We start from the raw sequence: 23017 nt of genomic DNA on the forward strand, positions 1-23017 counted from the left end.
AATTTTAAGTGTTTTTCTTTTAAGAATCCTTTAATGGACTTAGAATCAATAAATACATTTCAAAATTCTATAAACATATGCAATTTTGTATTATGTGTATTATGATGTAACCAACCATACTACATAGCGAGATATTGTGACATAGCCTAGATTATATGAACATAAAGAAGAAAATACATCTTTGACATCAGATTATAAATTTAACTTATAGAATCAAGTGATTTTGTTGTTTATACTACATAAAGATGCAGATTTAAACAAGAATTGTCTTTTCAAATCACCCATTTATCTTCAAATGTATTAGAACATTTTAGCAGTTCTACAATTTCATGTATTCTGTTTTGGATAGTATGTTTGAGTTCTCTATAGAGAACATGATAATTTTTAAATTTATTGTGTTAATAGTCGATGTAAGAACCAGAGTCAAGAAGCCAACAATAAATGCTTAGATAGACCATGACCACAGTACACCAATAGGAGATAAAACCATTTACCTTAATCTCTAATGCACATTTGGACATTTTACCATACAGAAATCAAATGCAAATACAGACAATGCCCCTAGAGATGCCAAAGTAGTGAATGCTGTGAAGAGGGTAATATGGTTGTCATGATGACCTGATGCTGTGCCACTTAACAAGTCTCTGAAATTGGTAGCCAGGTATCAAAGAGAGAAAGGTAGCTGCCACAAATGGATATAATGCAAGAAATAAATGTGCATGTGTGTGTGCTCGAACTTGAGCACATGCACATGTGTGACAGAGAGACAGGGTGGGGGGGAGAGAGCACACTCATATTTGTTTATCAGAAAATAAAAACATACATGAGAAATTTTTGCAATAACCAGAATCTGTGATTTTGTGTTCTTATTATACATTTAAAACTTTTATAAATTTAAATCTCAAACAATGTATTTTGGTCAACATTTTTTCAATGCCTCCAGATTCTTCTCAATTCTCTACTCATATAACCTCATGGTATATCTTTTTGTTTCTTTTCTTTCCTCCCTCCCTCCCTCTCTCTCTCTCTCTTTTCTCCATATCCCTTCCTTCCACTTTTGCTGTTTCTCAAGAATAAAGACACAAAAAATCAAAACATAAAACTAATGAGGCAAAAAAATCTAAATATAACTTAACAAAAGAAAACAAACAAAAAACAAAGGGGGAAAAAAAAGCACCTACAATATGGTGTCTTTTTTGTGTTAGCCAAGTATTTCTGGATTTCTCCTGTTCTAGAGTATGACCAAGATGCCCTTAATGTGCATTGAAAAGAACAGTTCTGGTTTCTTTGAAAACTAAGTTAACTTATGTGATATTTTTCTGAAGGCTGCCTTGAGAGAGGATGTTTTGTTGAAGCAGACACATGAAAGAGTTATGGTGTTCAGAAAGAATGTAAATATAACCCTTCAGAGAGTGGAAGGTCATTCTTTCATTGATGTCCTTTAACACTTCACTGGTCTTCTCTTGCCTTCACTTATTAGAGATATCATCAAAGAATTTCTTATGGTATTCTGATTGATTCTTGCCACTTCCATGGACTGTGCCAATTTGGTGGAACCTTGCAATTTCTACTGGTTTGAACCACTGATATTGATGACTTTTGTTTCATGTTTGCTTTTGGATTGGGTTGCTAATATTCCCATAACAAAGACTGGGATTTCCATAAAGAACTACTTCTAAACAGGTCCAAAAACCCCTTTTCTTATTAACCTTCTTTCTCTACTGCTTCTGGTTGTAGAAGGAATGTTGAAGAGTTTAAGAACCCTAACTAATGTAGATTTGGAAAAATCTAACCCTACAGTACATATTAAAATCAATTATATAAGCCAAAGATGATCCTAACTGAATATTACTTTGAAGTAGAGTTTGAAAATTTGTTAGGATTATCAATTTGACTTCATTTTATTACTATTTCTTATATTTAATTAGAGTCTCCTTTTTAGAAACATGTTCTCAAGAGTCTTTAAGACACAGATTCAGTTCTCCTATTTATAAATTCATAATTGCAATTTGACTAGTACATTATAGTGCAATAGCATTAACAATATACATTTAAATGGTCTCAAACATATTTCATTCCTACAGTCTTTCTTGTAACAATCCCCTAATGAAATGAGCCATTATCAACGCTGCAAATACAAACAATGATTTAGGTATTTTATTGACTGGTCTGATGAAACAAGTTTTAAATACATAATTCTTACATATTTTCTTATTTTAAATTCAAGGCACATAGCATCATATCTTTGTAAACCGTATGATGTTTTGCCCTTTAACCAAAACAAAGAGATAGTCATAAGTCACATAGCTGGCTTCTACTGTGTGAAGACTATGCTTGAGAATTTTTTCTTTTCATATTTTATTTCCTCATTTAGCTCTGTACCCAATTTTAAATAGGATTTGAATCTGTGGAGTATAACTTCCTGAGTTCCTTGAATATATTGGATATTATCCTTCTATCGGATATAGGATTAGTAAAGATCTTTTCCCAATCTCTTGGTTACCGTTTTGTCCTATTGACAGTAACAAATAGTTGAGAAGCACCTAAAGAAATGTTCAACACCCCCTAGTCATCAGTGAAATACAAATCAAAGCAACCCTGAGATTCCACCTCACATCAGTCATAATGGCTAAGATCAAAGATTCAGGTGATAGCAGATGCTGGCAAGGATGTGGAGAAAGAAGAACACTCCTTCATTGTTGGTGGGATTGCAAGCTAGTACATCCTCTCTGGAATTCAAACTGGCTGTTTCTCAGAAAATTGGAATTAGTACTACCCAAGGACCCAGCTATTTCACTCCTGAGCATATACCCAAAAGATACTCCAACATATAAGAAGTACACATGCTCTACCATGTTCAAGACAACCTTATTTCTCATAGCCAGGGGCTGTAAGGAACCCAGGTGTCCTTCAAAAGAGGAATAGATACAGAAATTGTTGTACATGCACACAATGGAGTACTACTCAGGTATTAAACACAATGACTTTATGAAATTCTTGGTAAATGGATGGAACTGGAAGCTATCATTCTGAGTGAGGAAAACCAGTCACAAAAGAACACATATGGTATGTACTTACTGATATGTGGATACTAGTGGAAAAAAAATCCTCAGAATATCTTAGAAACAATTTACAGACCTTATTTAGCTCAAAAAGAAGGAAGGCCAACATATGGATACCTCAGTCCTTAGAAGTAAGATGAAAATACTCACAAGAGGAAATACAGGGACAAATAGAGGAGCACGGATTGGAGAAAAGATCATCTCAAGACTGCATCCTCTGGGGATCCACCCCATATGCAGCCACCAAGCCCAGGCATTATTGCTGATGCCAAGAGGCAAGAGCCTGATATGGATGCCTTCTCAGTGCTCTGACAGATCCATACTGATACAAATGAGGAGGATGCTTAAACTTAACCATTGGACTGAGCACAGGAATTTCAATGAAGGAGCTAGAGAAAAGACTGAAAGAGCTGACAGGGTTTGCAACCCCAAGGGAAGAATGACATTATCAACCAACCAAAACCTCCAGAACTCCCAGGAACTCTGAAACACCAACCAATAAGAACACATGGGGAGACCCTTGACTCCACTTGCACATGTAGCATATTGCCCGGCATCAATGGGAGGAGAGGCGTTTAGATCAGTGAAGGCTCATATTCCCAGTTTGGGGAAAGGCAAGGCACTGAGATGTGAGTGGGTGGTTAGGAGAGGGAGCACCTTCATGGAAGCAAGGGGAGGGGGAAAGTGATGGAAATTTGAGGAAAGACGATGGTATTTAAAATATAAATATAGAGTGGTATAGCTGTGTCTTCAGGTAGTACTAAGTCAAATTTTCTGAGAAACAGCCAGACTGATAGAATTCTGCACTGATCCTATCTGGTCCTAGGCTTTTTTTTGGTTTGGAGTCTTTTGATGACTTCTTCTATTTCTTTACAGGTTATGGGACTGTTTAGATGGTTTACTTCAGTACCTGGTATAAGTCTAGAGAATTGTCCATTTCCTCTAGATTCCAGTTCTGTTGAGTATAGGCTTTCGTAGTAGGATCCGATAATTTATTGAAATTCTTCAGTTTCTGTTGTAATGTCTCTTCTTTCATTTCTGACTTTGTTAATTTGGATATTCTTTCTGTGCCCTCTAGTTAGTTTAGCTAAGGGTTTATCAATTTTGTTGATTTTCTCAAAGAACAAGCTCCTGATTTTGTTGGTTCTTTGTTTAGTTCTCTTTGTTTCTATTTGGCTGACTTCATCCCCGAGTTTGATTATTTCCTGCCATCTACACCTCTTGGGTGTATCTGCTTCTTTTTGTTCTAGAGCTTCCAGGTGTGTGGTGAAGCTGTTAGTGTATGCTTTTTTCAGTTTCTGAATTTTCTTCTTAGGACTACTTTAATTGTATCACATAACTTTGGGTATGTTAAACTCTAAAAAATGTTTAAGTTCTTTGTTTATTTCTTCTTTGACCAAGTTATCATTGAGTAGAGTTCAGCTTTCAGATGCATGAGGGCTTTTTGTTGTTGTTCTTCTGTTGTTGTTGTTGTTATTGAAGACCAGTCTTACTTAATCCATGATGATCTGGTAGAATGCATAGGTGTAATTTGATGTTCTTATATATGTTGAGGCTTTTTTTTTTTAAACTATGTGGTCAATGTTGGAGAAGGTACCGTGAGGTGCTGAGAAGAAGGTATTTTCTTTTGTTTATGATAAAATGTTCTATAGATGTCTTTTAAATCTATTTGTTTCATTACCTCTGCTAGTTTCACTGTGTCTCAGTTCAGTTTCTGCTTCCATGATCTGTCCACTAATGAGAATGGGTGTTGAAGTCTCCCACTATTATTGTGTGTGGTGCAATGTATGTTTTGAGCTTTATTAGAGTTTCTCTTATGAATGTCAGGACCCTTGTGTTTGGAACATAGATGTTCAGGAGTGAGAGTTCATCTTGATAGATTTTTCTTTTGACGAATAAAAATGTCCTTGCTTATCTTTTTTGATAATTTTCCTTAAAAATCCATTTTATTTGATATTAAAATGACTACTCCAGCTTGTTTTCTTCAGACCATTTACTTAAAGAGATTTCTTTTCTTTCTTTTTTTAATAATTTTCTGAAACTTTTTTTCTTTTTGTGATTTTATTGGATATTCTCTGTATTTACGTTTCAAATTTTATTCCTTTTCTAATGCTTTTATCCTTGTCCTGGATTGATTTTCTTTTCTGTTTATTTCACTGTTTTAATAGTTACTTACCTTGTTGAAAAACAGGAGTCAGAATATTCTCTTTCTATTCATCTGTCTCATTACCTTACAATGTATGTGTTGAGGACTTGTGAGCTTTTGGAAGTGTCACTATAGTTAACTGTCTCATAATTTTGTTATGCTTTCTTTATCTTGTGGGACAAATATGTCGCCAGGATTTATTTTTAATTCTTTTCTGTTTCTTTTGCTTATCTGTATCTTCATGGTCAGTTTTGTAACTTAGTCTTAATTTTGCACTAATATTTAAGAAGGAACTGATTCGTTTCTGAATAATTTCTTAGCAATCCTCTTAACATTTGAGTGACCTGCCAACTCACCTTATAGTCTTGAGCATTTGAATATTTGGTTCCCAGTTCATGACACAATCTGGGTAGGATCAGGAGGTGTGTCGTTGTTGGGGGAAGTATGTATTTAATTGGAAATTAAGTTCCAAAAACCTGTCGCAATTCACAGTTTGCTGACTCCACTTTCTGCTTGCAGCTTAGGATGACTTTACAGCTTTCTCTGCACCATGCCTACCTGCTTCTATTACCACAATGAACCTCCTCCTCCTCCTTGTCCTCCTCATCCTCCTCATATATATATATAGATGTAGATGACATAGATATAAATATAGAGATAGAGATAGAGAAAGAGATGGATATGGATATGGATGATATAGATGATATAGATGATATATAGGTATAGATTTGGTCTTGGTGTTTTTTTCACAGCAACACAAAATTAGATAATGTTTTTAGTACTTTGTAGGAAAAGATCTTGTATACTTTACTTGTATCACTGATAAAATGCTGACACAGTGGCACTAGAATACCAACTAAATGTAATTTACAATGGTCTTAGAGCTCAGACAATTAATAATCACGTAGCAAGCTATGAAGTGAATCGGGAAAGAAGAAAGGAGACAGAATGTGAACAAGGGTGAAGATATTTAAGTTAGAAACAATATAAATAATAGAAAAAGAATAGTGGAGTCAGTGGGTGGAATGGACTACCTACTATCCTACTCAGGTTAAGATGCAAACTAAAAACAACTACATGAGCTATTATGACAGGGAAATTTGCATCATAAAATTAAATATATAACAAGATGAGCTAGGAGATCAGTAACTTCAGTCAGTTTTACTCCCTATTTGGGATTAATGTGAATCCTGCTGTTCCCCTAAACTGATAGTTGTAGCAGTAGCTGCAAGAGAAGGAGGGTTTCTAGTCTCCGTGATTTAAAGAAGCTATGTTGATATGTTCTTCTAGCTTAGAGGGCTATCTCTGTACAAGTCCACTTTCTGTTTTATAATTTGTCATTTTCCCTGAACCAGTGGTTACAACTTTATTTGTCCTGCCTTTAGTATCATTCTTTGTACACAGGCTTTCCATGACTAGTGAGTGCTCTTTGAGTGTGTGGAAATTCTCACACACTTGGGTTCACCTTCATATACTATGTTCATCTTTATTTATCTTCTGAACAGCTGCATCAACAAGACTGCACCCAGTTCACTGGTTTATTTATTTCATTTTAGTTGCTATGTTGTCTTTCATTCAGGAAGTAGTAGGAGTTGTTTCCTACAGCAGGCAAAAAGAATCTGAGCTTTAGACTCCCCTTAAGACGCCTGCCACTCTGTCCATCGCATTTCCTGCTTAAGCATCTGACCATCACAGCATGCCTCACTTGCACTTGCATCTCTGCAGGTAGGTGAGTCTCTTTTCATGATCTTCCTGCTGCATTTCTACATGTTGGAATGGACAATCACCTCACAGACAGCTACCTCTGTCCTTGTAAGGTTCCCACAAAGATTACACTGCATTGGGACTCTGTTTGACAGATGTTCTTAGATGTATCCTTGTGGAAATCTCACTTAGGTTTTTACCTTTTCTCTTTTCCCCTTTCTCTACTAAAATCAAAGTTATTAGGTCTTTCTGTTACTCCTCCTTTTACCTGGGGACACAGGATAAGGTTCTAATTTACCACCTTTCTTAGTAGCTCCCCAATTAATATTATTTGTTCAATTCTTATTTTTATCTTTCCTAATTAATAGCAGATATTTATGTTTTCATTGTCAGGACTAATACATATATATTGCTAAAATGACTTCTAGTAGGGTTGTACCTGTAATATAGTAGAACAGAAGGGTAATAGTTTCAGAAATTTTTCGCCCCTTGCCCCTAAGTCCAAGTAGGATTGACCTTATATAGAGGCATGTACTGCGTTTAGTAGTAGGTACACACATGTATTAATATTAATAATGTTAACTTAATATAAATAATAATTAGTATCCCTAAATTGTGCCAGTTAATTTAAAATATAAGCCTGCCACAACCCAAAATGACCAGGAAAGACCTCTCAGTTTAGGAGCTATTTCCATGGAGGAGTGCCTTGATTGTCAATTGTCTCAGAAAGAAGAAGACCATTGGGCACACACCATTTCATGAGTTGTTCTTACACCACAAAGTGTTTAGAAATTTATTTGGGAGTTAGAATCAGGCAAGTAGCAATGAACAGATTAATTCTTTCTCCACGTTTGATTGTTGGCACAGTGCTTTATGTCCCTGCCTTCATTTCTTTGCAATAACAAACCATATCCAGAACTCTGAGGGACATTTTAGTGCCTAAGTTGCTCTTGGTTGGGCTATTTTATCACAGAACCAAAAATGAAAATAGAACACAGATATATCTTAATTTAAATGTCATATTAATTTTATTCAATTAAATATTTATTCCAGAATTAGTTATTCATAGTATATGAAACTCATTTTAAAGCAGAATATGTGTGTGTGTGTGTGTGTGTGTGTGTGTGAGAGAGAGAGAGAGAGAGAGAGAGAGAGAGAGCCTGTTATTATATATTATATAAAAGATGTTCCAGAAATACCTCTATTAGACTTACTGTGTTGGACAAGAGCCAACAATTCCTGTGGCAAAACATCCAACTGAAAGTACACAAAATGGTGCTTTTTCAGACACACACACCCACACACACACACACACACACACACACACACACACACACACACAACTTGTTGTCTATATACTATGTGTCAGTTCCAGAATGTCACAGTGTACTCTCAAAGTCTTAAAATTATTTGATAGACATGCAGTCCTTTTTTAGTCATCATGAGCAGCTTGGTCTTCACCTAAATAGTGCCATAGGAAAAATACAGTAAAGAAAGGTAATAATGCATATTCTTATACACATCAGAAACATGTGTAACTCCCAAAATAGATGAAGAACTCTAGAAATTAGACAGCAGCAATCCAAATAATCCAACTAAAAATAAGATAGAGATCTAAACAGAATTCTCATAAAAGGGCTCTCTGATGACCGAGAAGCAGTTAAAGAAATGATGAACATTCTTCATCAAAATAGAAGTGCAAACCAAATGACACAGAGACATCATACACCTGTCAGAATGGCTAAGATCAAAAGCACTAGTGACAGCTCATGCTGGTGAGGATGTAAAGCAAGCAGAACACTTCCTCACTGCTGGTTGGAGTGCGAACTTGTACAGTTACTTTAGAAATCAACATTGTGATTCCTCAGAAAATTAGTACGTGATCTACCTCAAGGCCCAGCTATACTTCTCCTTGGCATATACCCAAAGGACTTTTCATTCTACCATAAGGATATTTGTTTCTATGTTTACAGGAGCTTTCTTTATAATACATAGAAACTGGAAATAACTTAGATGTTCCTCAAGTAAAAATTAAATGAATAAAATGTGTTATATTTATATAATTTTTACTCACTTATAAAATATGACATCATTAAATTTACAGGCAATGAATGCAACTAGAAAAAATTATCCTGAGAGAGATAGTTTAGACCCCCAAAATGAAACATAGTATGCACTCACTGATAAGTGGGTATTAGCTGTAAAGGATAATTATTCTATAATCTAGAGATCCAAAGAGGCTAAGTAACAAAGAGAAGCCAAGTTGGGACACATGACTCTATTTGGAAAAGGGAAATAAAATAGATACTATGGGTGGGCTCAGGGTAGGTGGGGCCTCAAACAGAAGAGTCTCAGCTTGCAGTGGTGGGGAGAAATAGAGAATGTACTGGGAGGGAAAACTTGAATGGGGGTCATTTGTGGGTAGGTGATAGAAACCTAATGCAATGGAGACCCCCAGGAATCTACAAGGGTGACCCTAGGTAAGACTCCTAGTAATTGGGGATAACGAGCCTGAACTGGTCATCTCCTGTAACCAGGAAAAACTTTCACTGAAGATACACCAACCAAACCATAAAACCTTACATCCAACATTTGTCATGCCTGCAAGATGTGCTGAGGTAAAGGTGACATAGAAGTTATGGAGTGGCCAACCACTCTGTGGTGCAGGTTGAAACTCATGCCACAGGAGGGAGTTTACCGGGACACTGCCAGTACTGCCTGGAGGGCCAGGATCCAGAGGATGGATAGCTCATAGTCCTGGGATAGAACTAAACACATCTGAGAAAAAATTCAATGAAATGATTTCTGACAATATTCTGCTATAGTCATAGAAAGCAGCAGAGCATAGCCGTTATCAGAGGCTTCATCCTGCAGCTGAAGGAAGCAGTTGCAGAGACCCATAGTCAAACATGAAGTGGAACTTGAGGGATTCTGCTGAAAAATGAAAGAAAAAAAATTGCTTGAACTGGAAGAATCAAAAACAACACAACATAAATCAGTGGATTAAGTAAAAATGGTTCCTAGGAGCTCACCAAAACTGAGCCAACAATCAGACATCCTTGGTATAGCTTGGTATTCTTGTGGGATTCCTCACAGGGGGAGTATGGGCTCTTTCTGACTCTTTTGTGTGCTTTTAGGAACCATTTCCTCCTACTGGGTTGCTACTATTGTGTTTAGATATTATGTATAATGTAAACAATGTATATAATAATAAGCCAAGAAATGTATTTCCCTTTTGCTTTACATACTTTTTTTTTTTTTTTTTTTTTTTTTTTGGAGAAGACAGAACATAACTTTTATTAAATGGTGAATGTAAAACAAAGCCATCTAAAAAGGAACCCAGGGAACTGTCTGTACCCCTCCAGGGTTCCTTAGGCCTTCCCCCTCCTACCACAGTAAAAACATGTTTGAGCACAGGAGAGCTAGCAAAGACTAAAAGAAACAAGGCTTCTAAAAATGTCAGACACTCAGCCTAGGGGGCTTGACGAGTGAGGTCAGACAACACAGTGGCTCTAACGCATTCCTCCTACTGTCTTCTGGCCGCGAGGCTTTCAGCGGGCCCCTGAGCAAGAGACAGTAGGCTGTCTGCAGCCGCTGGGTGGAGACCTCCTTCTAAGACGCGGTTTCCTTCTCCTGCCCTTCTGTTTTTGTGCCTCTTTTCTGCTCAGAGAGCACCCAGCCACTTGTAGTTGAAGGTCTTTTTCTGCAAAGACAGGCAGGACCAGGTTCTATGCACATGTAGGATTTCCAACTAGATAACAACAGCTTGTTTGTCCTGGAAGGGCTGGTGAAGGATCTACTCTTGATCAAATGTGTGTGGATTCAGATAAGCTTTCAAGATGATCCAGATAAAGAGGCCAGGGTCAGGGTTGCAAAAGGGAATCTTCAAGTCCCCAAGCATCTTAGTGACATGGCTGTAAGCCTTCCAGAGCTGGCTATGGTTTTTAGGGAGGTACACCTTACTGATAAACTCTGTCTTGGAGCAGTCAACACAGCCTTTACTGAGTAAAGCCAGAGACAACATGGTGGTAGCCAAAATCTTTCATGGAAGAGGCTACCTCCTTGTTGTGTGTGTAGAGAACACCAAAGCAGAAGCCAAACATGCCAAAATCCTTTCTAGTACCCAAGATCATATGGGTCATGTTAGGATCAGACAAGACTTTTATGCTTAGAACACTGAAATGCGACAGACGGTGCAAACAGGGACAGCACATAAATCTCATCCATGATCACATGCAGCTTTACCTCTTGGCAAAGAACAGGTACTCTTGCAGTGACACCTGAGTGTAGACATTACCCAGAAGATTTTTTGGGTTGATGAGCACAAGGCCTTTGACCTTTTTTGCCTTCTTCTTCGCCTGAATCTTGGCAAGCTCGAGCTTCTCCATTGTGATCGGGGATGAATACGAATTGGTTCTGGTGACCTGGCTCTCCAAGTAGACAGGGAAAAAGCTGAACTTTCGAATAGAGGTAGGAGCTAGAGATGAAGCCACTGTAGCTCAGTGTGTGGATCAGAAGGGTATCACCTGGGTCACACAGAACCATGGAGAGTGAAGAAAAGACAGGGGGACAGCCATTTAGAAACACCACATCAAAAAATGTAGGTGCCTTGCAATAGTGGGTCAAGAAACTAGTCATCTCTTTCCGGAGGGCAGGTTTTCCTTTCCAGTTGGAGTACTGCTGCTGGACCTCCTCAGGGAAGTTCATGTGAGTCAATTTTGCTGTTATCAGGTCAAGACAAAGATTGTTCTCCCAAGTACTTATGGATCTAGCATGAGGGATTCTCGTCTTTGTGGTATCTGTCTGATAGGCCTTGTAGCTCTGGAAGCTTAAGGAGTAAAACTCATGGATGCCAGCCCCATGCTTTGCTAGGGTGCAGCCTCAGAATCACCCAGCACAGGCCCAGGTTGGCTAGTCTGCCAAGATGACAGATCCTGGTGCCCATCTTTGATGATATATCTAGAGTCTGAAAAGGGAGAGGTACTTTGAGCTTCAGTTACTTTACCAGTGTTAGACCATATGAGGTTGACGGTCTGAGACAGTAAGTAACCCATCTTCCTTTCCTGCTTCCTGGAGGCTCCTGTGCATTGATGATCTCCTGGTGAGAGGCACCTCATCTGCTGGCTTGTCTGCTGCAAGAACTGTTCCATGAGGACATACTGCAACTTGAGCATCTTCTCCTGCAGTATTTTGAGGACCTTCTTCCTTTTGAGGAATGTCTTCTTCAGCTGATCCCGGAGTTTGGGTGGGGGCCTCTCCAGTGACTCTTAACTGCTGAGATATTGGTCTTAGCAGCCTGGCTGGAGCCTTATTTTCTGTTTTTACTCATCTCTATGAAGTTGAAAATCTATCCTTATGCCGCCCAGAGAGTCTTTGTCATTCAGGGAGCAGAATGAGATACTTTCTTTCAGCACCCTGCTATGGTAGAAAGATTTATAGTTCATTTCTCTTACTTGTTCCTCGCTATTGAAAATGACCGAATTCCTCCAAAAAGAAACTTTGCAACAATTTGTCTTTAAATCTACCCTTGTTTTATGAATGGTTCTAGTGAAGGACAAGTGTAAACATAACTTTTATTCTCCTATACTAATTGTTGTCTATCAGGCCTACTGCTTTCATCTGCTAACTTAGGTCTAGTCCTGGAAACTCCTAGCCACTACACAATCTTACCTAGATCTAGACTGTTTTCACCTTTGATGCTTACTGCTGAATGAAGTCACCATTTTTGTTCATTCTGAGCTCTGGCTGGCTGGTTTAACTCAAAGTTTCCAGCCTAAAACTCTTCTTCAATCCCACTGATTCAAACTTGCTTCATTCTGCTTTTCAACAAATTGCCCTGCTTCGCCCCACCCTAGCAATTTGTTAGAAATCTGGCTTTTCATTCTCTGGCTTTTTTGTTTCTATCTGTATCTAGGTTCTCTTTTAAATCAGTCTCTGTAAAACTCCCCTTGTAAAAATGCCTCCTTCTTTCCTCCCTCTAAGCTACTCTGTCTTGTATTTCTTCTCTTTCCCCTCTTTCATTATAAAAGTTGGACATAGCCTGATTTCTCAAATCTTTCTCTGATTCATCTTTTTGCCTGCCACTCAATTAGACATTACTTTCAAAAAAGGCTGCTTCCTTCCTTCTACAAACTAACTTTACCTTCATTCTTTGGAAATAACATGTGTATGAAGGATGTGTCTTCATTCCAGCCCGTTCACTCCAACCAATGTCTTTGTATGTTATCAGAGCAGCCGTGTTGCTGGATTAAAATTCCTCTAGAGGCAGCATTTGCAATGATTACCATGTATGCTAATAATATATAAGATCCTAAGAGTGACTAAATAAAATCTTTAATTTACTAGATCAGTTTTGTTTCATTGGTGTGTGTATATGTGTGTGTGTATGTGTGTGTGTGTGTGTGTGTGTGTGTGCGTGCGTATGTGTGTGTGTGCACTAGTTAATGAAAGAATAGACATACCTGAGCACACACTAGCATGGAGGTATGTATACCCTTACATTGCAGACATTGATATATGTTGCTCTCTCTCTTTTTCCCTTTTATTTGAGATCTAGTTCTCTTACTAAACATGAATCTTACTGATTGGCTTACTAATTTGGCTGACCAGTTCCCAAAATATGTCCTTATCCCAAGGCAAGAGTTTCATGTGTGAATTCATACCAGGCTTTTTATGTTCTTGATGAGAATATAACCTATCTTTCCCAGCTTTGGGAATTTTACTGGTTAAGCCATTTCCACAGCTCCCTATTTTTGAACAGGAAATTCACAGATACTGAACGCAGGTACAAATGTGAAGAAAGTATCTTTATAAATCAGGCAAACCAGTACTCTAAGCTCTGGGAAGGCTTAAACAAAAGAATCACAAATTCTGTGCCAACCAAACTATACAGTGAGAACTATTTCAAACAAAGCTGAAGTTGTTTTACAGATAATTGTTTCTGATTCTACCATAGTGAGCTCTTTTATTCCATTTCTACTTGAGTGTAATATATTTTTCGGAAGCATAGCTGAAGTATGCTTTTATGACTTTGGGTGTTTTTTTTTTTCTGGTGTTATAGGCATATTTTATTCAAATATGGAAGGTCTGGTATGTTTTCAAACTTTTGACGAAGTTCTATAGCAATAATCTAAGGCTTATCACTTACATTTTTGATGTATGGCTTCTCCATGGAACTTCTGGAACTGTTTCTTCAAATGTGTGTAGTGTGGATTTCTTGTAGCCTACAAAAGTATGAAAAGAAGAATGACAGCTTAATGTGACCTTCATATTAAAAAGAAATTCTTTCTTATGGGTTTCAAACCCCTTCAGCTCCTTCAGTCCTTTCTCTAACTCCTCCATTGGGGACCTCAGGAACTAAACCACCAACCCAAGAGTACACATGGAGGGACTCATGGCTCCAGCCACATATGTAGCAGAGGATGACATTGTTAGACATCAATGGGAGGACAGATCATTGGTCCTGGGAAGGCCTGATTCCCCAGTGTAGGAAAATGCCAGGGTGGGAAGGCAGGAGTCGGTAAGTTGGTGGGGAGCACCCTCATAGAAGTAGGGGAGGGGTGATGGAATGGGGATATCCAGATGGGAAACTGGAGAAGGTTATAACATCTGAAATGTAAATAACTAAAATATCCAATAAAAACAACAGTATCATTTCTGCCCCTGGAAAAATATTTGCTTCAGAATTTATTTTCATAAGTTAAGGTGAAGTATAAAGTCACCAAATGCTGAATAAATTAAAGATAATAAATTATAAGCAAAAACTTGAGCCAATTATATCATTTCTAAAAAGACTATGTGGGATCAATCTAGGAAGATATGTAGTTGTAAGAAATATTAAGAAGGGGAGAAGAGATAAAACTCTAAGAGGAGGACACTGATAGTCCTGACTTTAATAGTGATATGTATATTTGAGAATATACTGCTTATGCCTCTTCAGATGGAAAAGGTTAAATCAAGCATGAAGATAGGAAAATGTAATGTCGTGCAGTGGTGCCAGAATGCGGGAACAAACTATTGAGCAGGAAACAGTGGCATTAGTTTTGGAAAATTAAGCAGGTACTAAAATGAATAATCTTGAGATAGAGGGTCCTGGAGATCCACCAGCTTTTACGTTTTGAAAACATAATAGATGGATTGCTAGCATGAGTAAATAATGGGTATGTATCCTTTATTGTGGGTTTTGACAAAAATAAATGCAACCATGAATTATGATGGAAATAAAAATTTTAATTTTCGTTCTTTTTCCTTGGCTTGTTTGTTTATAAAAGACACTAGAGTGAATTTTCAGGACCACAGATCCTTACTCCATGCCAGGCATCAGAAAAACTTACTCCCTTTTGGTATTTGATTAATTAACAGGTATAAAATGTGTTATGTTATCCATGTATATTGAGAAAAATAATTTCAGGTGCTTTAAAATTGGTTATATATTCTAATATTTGAGATTCAGGTAGAAATTAAGTTCATGACAATGATCATAATCTCCCCATGGTGTCTTGTTACGTAAGATTGAGAAAGGGGAAGTGTCTTGTTATGTAGGGTTGAGAAAGGAGATATCACTGGTGATTATAATTATAAAATATAACATACTAGAAGATTTATAAAAAAAACATGTAAAACCATGGAAACTTAAAGTTGAGAAATTCAGATTTTTCCAGACCCTCAATAACAGAAAGCCAAGAATCAAAATAAAGGAAGACCAAGTGAAGGAAGAGGCAAATCACACCGAATAAATCGTTGCTTTGATCATTTCTCTCTGTGCTGTGAACATCTCTGTGCATGTCATAAGCTATATCCTTCACTCCATGTAAGAGTTGTTGGGGATAGAAGATTATCAAAAGAAGAATACTGAAAAATTTTTGAAATGCTTGTCACCAACTTCTTTAGGACTTTCAAAAGAAATAAATGTTTGACATTATAACCTCTTTTCCTATATTATTGTTACATATATATATATGTGTATGTATATGTACCCACAAATACTTAATTACAACCTTATAAAAATGTATTTGTATACTTTTATGCAAAAATGCTTAAAAATATGTACATTTATCTTTGTTTTTTAAAATAAAGTTAAAAAAAAAGAAAATGAAAGAGGAATAGAGATTAAAGGAAGATCAAGATGGAACCAGAGAAAGCAGACTTAGATCCTGGTGGCCATAATCTGCAAAAGATAGATATGAATATTTTAAAGGTTTGTATAAGTCTTTTATCTCATATGGAAGGGTAGTTTGTGTCTTTGACTCTTGAATACAATCTTACTGTATAGAGGGTTTGTGAATTGAGAATCTATTATATAAACCCATTTTAAAAGTTTTAAATAAATAAACAAATAGGCAAATTTTGATTTCAAAATTAGAAAACATAAAACTTACCATATTCAATGTACCACAGGCTGAATTGGGAATTTCCATATTTATTAAGTCATTTAGTGCTCGGAAATTCATTAGGGACTGATAATATGCAAAATTCCATGTGACTAACATTAAACCCTATTGGCATGAAGGTTCATTTTAAAATTATTCATCATTTTCACATTCAAAATTAGAAAGTTAATAAATCACTTAATGTCAGCGTATTACAAATGTTAATGCTTCCTCAAGGAACATATTGCAGTGAAATTGGCAAATAGAAATAGAAAATGTTGAAAGTTGAGAACTTGGTGTATTAGGTTGTGTGATGTGCAGACCACAGCTGAGCTAATTGACATGTCCGCCACTGGCACTTGTCATTTCCTGTGTTTGTGGTGAGAACACTGAAGACGGGTTAGCAGATTTCATGTATAAAGTAAGTATGTTATCCTGTATTCTGCATGCCATACACTGCTTCTCCTGCGTGCGTTCTGTGCATAACCAAATTTTTATGCACATTTATAAAAATAAAAAAAACTAGATGATTTGTATCTAATGTACATCGAGAGGAGCAGGTAAATGAGTTATGTCCACTATTTTATTTCTATACCTATTCTCATTAATTAATTAATTAAAATAGGTTTTCTCTCATGTAATATATCCTGAAAATGCTTTTGCCTTCTCTTTACCTTTTTTTATTTTGACTCCAATTCCCCTTCCATCCAGATCAGAAGCAAAGCCATGACATGTAACAAGGAATATATATGTAGGATATAATAGGTGAGATTTTAAAAAGTTAAAACCTAAAAAATTAAAAACTGACATTGTGAAACATGAACTATTCAAAGATGATTTTGAGTCCACTATGTGTTCACCATCTACTGCTGGACATGCAGCCTACCCATTGTGCTAACAGACAGGAGCCCAGAATGTCTGTCCTCTGAGAGGATCTCCCAACAGCTGACAGACACAGATGCAGATAAGATCAATGATTGGACAAACATGGGGAGCATTGAAGGAGCCGAAGGGGATTGCGGCCCCATAGGAAGAACAAGAGCAACAAATAACCTGGATTCCTTAGAGTTCCCAGAGACTAAGCCACCAACCAAAGAGCTTACATGGGCATGTCTGTGGCCCTCTCTGCACATATGTAGCAGAGGAATGCTTTGTCTGGCCTCAGTGGGAGAAGATGAACCTAATTCTGTAGAAACTTGATGCCCCAAGGAAAGGGGTTGCTTGGATGCCCCAAGGTGGGTGGGTGGCAGAAAACTCTCTCAGAAGCAAAGGTGGGGAATGGGTTAAGAACTCAGAGAGGGGATACCTTGAAGGGGGGGTAACATTTGGAATGAAAATAAAGTAATAAAAAAAGAGTTTCCATAGGGAGACACCCTCAATAAAACTAAGTTTTCATTTGCCAGTGGTTATCAATGGAGATGACTTGTAGATTAGGGATGGAGACTTGTGTCTACTTCTCCTTCAACTGAAGGACCTTATCCGGTACAGACAAATTCATGGAACCTCAGTATCTAGTTCATATGTCCTTTAATAATATGAATTTAAAGCTTCTGTAAAGCAAAGGGTACTGTCAAAGGGACAAAACTGTAAACAGGAGATTGGGAAAAGATCTTTACCAGTCCTACATCTGATAGATATGGCTAGTATCCTATATATACAAAATGCTCAAGAAGATACACTCTAGAGAATCAAATAATCCTATTAAAACTGGAGTACAGAGCTAAACAATGAATTCTCAACTGAGAAATATCAAATGGGTGAGAAGCACCTAAAAAAATGATCAACACCCTTAGTCATCAGGTAAATACAAATCAAAACAACCCTGAGATACCACCTCACACCAGTCAGAATTACTAAGATCAAAAATTCAGGCGACAGCAGATGCTGGCAAGGATGTGGAGGAGAAACACTCCTCTACTATTGGTGGGGTTGCAATCTGGTACAACTATTCTTGAAATCAGTTTGGCAGTTCCTCAGAAAATTGGATTTAGTACTACCTGAGGAGCCAGCTATATCCATCTTGGGCATACACCCTAAAGAAGCTCCAACATCTAACAAGGACACATGCTCCACCATGTTCATATCAGCCTTATTTATAATAGTCAGAAGCTAGAAAGAACCCAGATGTCCTTTATCAGAGGAATGGATACAGAAATTGTAGTACATTTTCACAATAGACTACTATTTGGCTATTAAAAACAAGACTTCATGAAATTTCTAGGCAAATGGATGGAATTTGAAACTATCATCCTGTGTGAGGTAACCCAGTCACAAAGAACACTTATGGTATGTACTCACTGATAAGTAGCTACTATCCCAAAAATCTCGGAAAACCCAAAAAAACCATTCTAAAAACTTATGAAGCTCAAAAGATTGAAGGCCAGATGGTGGATGAATCAGTCCTTCTTAGAAGGGAGAACAAAACACTCATGGGAGGAAATACAGGGACAAATAGAGGATCAGGCATTGAAGATAAGATCATCTCAAGATTCCCTCACCTGGCGATCCATCCTATATGCAGCCACTAAACCCGTGCACTATTACTCATGCCAAGTAGTGTTTCCTGGAAGGAATCTGATATGGATGCCTTCTCAGAGGCTCTGCCAGAGCCATACTGATACAGAGAAGAATGCTTGCAGCTAACCATTGGACTCAACATGGGGGAACCCAATAAAAGATCTATAGGAAAGACTGAAGGAGCTGAAAGAGTCTGTAACCCCATGGGAAGAACAAAATTATTAACTCAACAAACCTACCACAGCTCCAAGGGACTAAAACACCAACCAATGAGTTGTTATGGAGAGACCCATGGCTCCAGTTGCATATGCAGCAGAAGATATTCTCTGGCATCAATGAGAGGAGAGAACTTTGAGCCAGTGAAGGCTCATTTTTCCAGTGTAGGGGAATGCTGAGGTAGGAGAGGGAGGTAGGAAGCAGCACGTTGGAAGAGGGTGGTTGGGAGAGGAGCACCTTAATGTAGACAATAGGAGGTGGGTAGGAGTGGGATCGGTGGAAAAAGAATAACACCTAATTTGTAAAAACAGAGAATATCCAATAAACAAAAAAGTCCTTGTTTACTTGGTTTCCTCCATGACTCTTGACTCTTAAACTCTTTCTGCCTCTACTTCCACAGAGTTCCCTTATACCTGAGGGGAAATATATGACAGATAAATCTTCTTGAAATGGCTCAGTGTTCCAAGATCTCTCACTCTCTGCATATTGTTTGGCTATGGGTTGTTATATCTGTTCTCATCTGATACAAAAGATAGTTTCTCTCAGGGTGGTTGAGCATGGCACTGACCTACAAAGCTAGCAGAATGTCACCAGGAGTCATTTTATTGCTATTTTCATTTAGTTGAACTATAGTAATTCAGTTTACCCTAGAGTCCTGGTCTCTAGTCATAGGGTGTCTGTTTCCCGTGTTATGGGTTCCATCTCATTTACTGGGCTTTAAGTCAAATTAGATATTGGTTGGTTAATCCCACAGCTTTATGCCACCATTGCACTAGGTCATCTTACAGACAGAACACAAACATCATTGAAGACTAAATAGCATAGAGCTGGGTGTGTGTTTACTATTCTCCTTTGGTAGCAGAGAGTTCCATCCTGTAGCCTGGACAATGGTCAATATATAGTTACCAGCTCAACTTCTCCATGTTTAATGAATTGTACAGAGTTTGACATCAACAATAAGGCTTCACCATTAGCTTGTCATTAAACAGTCTGACAACTGCCTGGATTGTTTCGAGATTCCCGTAGAATCCGTTTGACGAGAAATTCATCAGTTCTAACCAATTCATGGTATTAGATACTCCATTCAGTGATAAGAAAGTCCAGCTTAGATTCCTTCTGTCCCTTTATTTTCAAACTTCATTTAGGTTTCATCTATATATGTATGTATTTTGGAAGCTTCTACTATGTTAGGTTTCCATACTACTCAAATGTTCCTTGATTTTAGTTTTTTTTTTCCAATGTTCCCACCTTCATCTTTTCTTCCCTCCCACCAACCATGTGATCTTCCCTTCCCAGTGGCCAATTACTTATTCATTCATAAGTATTATATTGCCCTTTCATGCCCCATCTAGTTCCTTATTCTATACCTTACTTCTGTGGTTCTAGAGATTGTATCTTATTTATCAATAACTTTACAAATAATATCCACATATAAGTGAATATACATAATATTCATCTTTCTACATCTGTGTTACTTCATTCAGAGTGACTATTTTCAAATTTTAGCATCATTAAAGGTTGAATTTCCTTTTAGTGGTTAAGTATTACTCCATTCTATAAATTTATGACATTTTTAATTCATTCATCTGTTGAAGGACATAAATGTTTCTTTTTAATGTCTGGCTGTTAAAAACCTGGTTAAACAACTGTCTTTGTGATAGGATAAAACATTCTTTGGGGTGTGTACCAATGAATAAGAAAGCTATTTCTTCAGGTAGATCAATTTACATCTTTTTTTAGAAACTACCACATTGATTGCCATAGTTTTTATGCAAGTTTTCAAGCCCACTAGACTTGATGAATGTTTCTCCTACTTGACATCGTTGCCTATATAAATCATCAATTATTTTATTAATCTTAGCCATTTTGGTGAAAATTCAAAGTAGTTTTTCTTTACATTTCTGTAATAACTACAGGTGTTGAATACTTATTTATTTATATTATCTATCTATCTATCTATCTATCTATCTATCTATCTATCTATCTATCTATCTATCTATACATGACTGCTCCATATCCCATATCTCTTCCCCACGCCATGTCTACACGTGGATATCCCCACTCTGCCCACCCCACCAAACCTCTATACTTCCTGGGGCTTCCAGTCTCTTGAGAGTTAGGTGCATCTTCTATGACTGAACCCATACCTCTGCTGTATATGTGTTGGGGGGTTCAAATCAGCTGGTGAATGCTCCCTGGTTGGTGATACAGTGTCTAAGAGATCTTGGGTCCAAGATAATTGAGACTTCTGGTCCTCCTACAGGTCACCCTTCTCCTCAGGTTCTTTCAGCTTTTCCCCAATTAAACCATAGGGTCAACAGCTTCTGTTCATTTGTTGGGTGCAAATATGTGCATCTGACTTTTTCAGCTGCTTGTTGGGTTTTTCTGAGGGCAGTCATGGTAGGTCCCTTTTTGTGAGCGCTCCATAGCCTTGGGGGGCATTCCTTTGAGCTGGATCCCACATTGGACCTGTTGCTGTTGCTATTTATTTATTTATTTATTTATTTATTTATTTATTTATTTATTTTGCCTCAGACCCTTCTTCATTTTCATCCCTGCAGTTCTTCAGACAGGAACAATTATGGGTCAGAATTTTGACTGTGGGTTAGCAATTCCATTTCTCACATGATGCCCTGTCCTTCTGTTGGAAGTGGGATCTACAAGTTTCTCTCTTTAACTTAGAGCATCTCATCTAGGACCCCGCCCTTTGAGTTCTCAGAGTAGCCTCTCAGGGTTCTGGTACATTTTGGGAGGTTCTCTCAACTTCCTTTCTCCCGAGGTTGTTTGTTTTCTTTCTTTCTGCTGTCCCTCAGGACTTCAGTCCTTTCCCCTTATTCAGTACCAGACCATGTTCCACTTTTTATACTTTCTTCTCAGGCATTGGAATTTTATCTTTTGAGAATTATCAGTTTAGATCTATACCACATTTTTAAGTTGGGTTTTTTTCTTAATATATAGGTTTTGTATTCTTTATTTTTAATATGAGCCCTCTGTTGGGAGTGTAATGGTAAAAATTATTTTCCATCTGTATTCTGCCAAATTATTTAAATCATGAAGACCTTTGATATTCATACATTTTTCAGTTTCTTGAATTTTCAATTGTTAAATATTATTTTATCTGTGCTAACAGTTTTCTACTCAGAAAAGTGTTTCCTTTGCCAATGAGTTCAAAGCAATGCTTCACTTACTTTGCCATCAGATTCAGTGCATGAGATTTTTTTGTTGAGGTCTTATAATCACTTGGAGTTGAGTTTTGTGCAGGGATATTATATTTTATACTATAATATAATAACATATAATATATTTTATATCAGTTTCATTTGAGTCTTCAAATTATTTAACTTTTTCTTGAATTCTCTTTGGCCCATGTTTCATTTAGAAGTAAGTTGTTCACTTTCAATGTGTTTATTAGCTTTGTCTCATTTCTGCTCTGTTGCTATGCAACTTTAGTTGGTGTTGGTGATGTAGATAAGATAGAAAGTTTTTTTAAACAAATTTATTTTACAAAACAAAGATAAATGTACAGATTTTAAATATTTTTTGCTAAAAATTATACATTTTTTGTCAGTATTTTTTTTCAGATTTTAACATAATTTTTACAAAAACTATATGAATATTTTTTCAGTCAGTACTTGATTTTTTTCAAGGTTTGATTGTATGCCTTGAAAACTTAATAGTTACAATGAGCTAAAGTACATGTAAAACAAAATGTAACATGGAAATAGTTAATTTTTTTTGTTTTGTAAATATTTTTTGTTTTGTTTTGTTTTCTTTATTTCTTGGACTTCATACAGTCTGTGAGTTGTTTCTGGGAGAGTGCAATCCTCTGGGGTTAGCATCACACTATCAGTGACTGCATATTATGTCTGTTCTTTTGTGACTAAGTTATCTCACTCAGGATGATATTGTCTAGATGCAGCCATTTTCTTAAGAATTAGGTTAAGTCATTGTTTCTGGTGGCTGAGTAGTATTCCACTGTGTATATGTACCACAATTTTTGTATC

The 23017-nt window shown here is 37.1% G+C and overlaps 1 pseudogene across 1 annotated transcript; it reads right to left on the reverse strand.

Moving 5' to 3' along the window:
- Positions 1–10463: 10463 nt before the first annotated feature.
- On the reverse strand, positions 10464–16361 carry LOC308419603 (putative inactive 1-aminocyclopropane-1-carboxylate synthase-like protein 2; annotated as a pseudogene). The gene is made up of 2 exons: positions 16290–16361; positions 10464–12140 (listed from the first exon to the last, which is right to left on the reverse strand). The product of its transcript is annotated as a putative inactive 1-aminocyclopropane-1-carboxylate synthase-like protein 2 (transcript).
- Positions 16362–23017: the final 6656 nt, after the last annotated feature.

Source organism: Micromys minutus (assembly GCF_963924665.1).
Source record: "Micromys minutus genome assembly, chromosome: 4".
Lineage (NCBI taxonomy): Eukaryota > Metazoa > Chordata > Mammalia > Rodentia > Muridae > Micromys > Micromys minutus.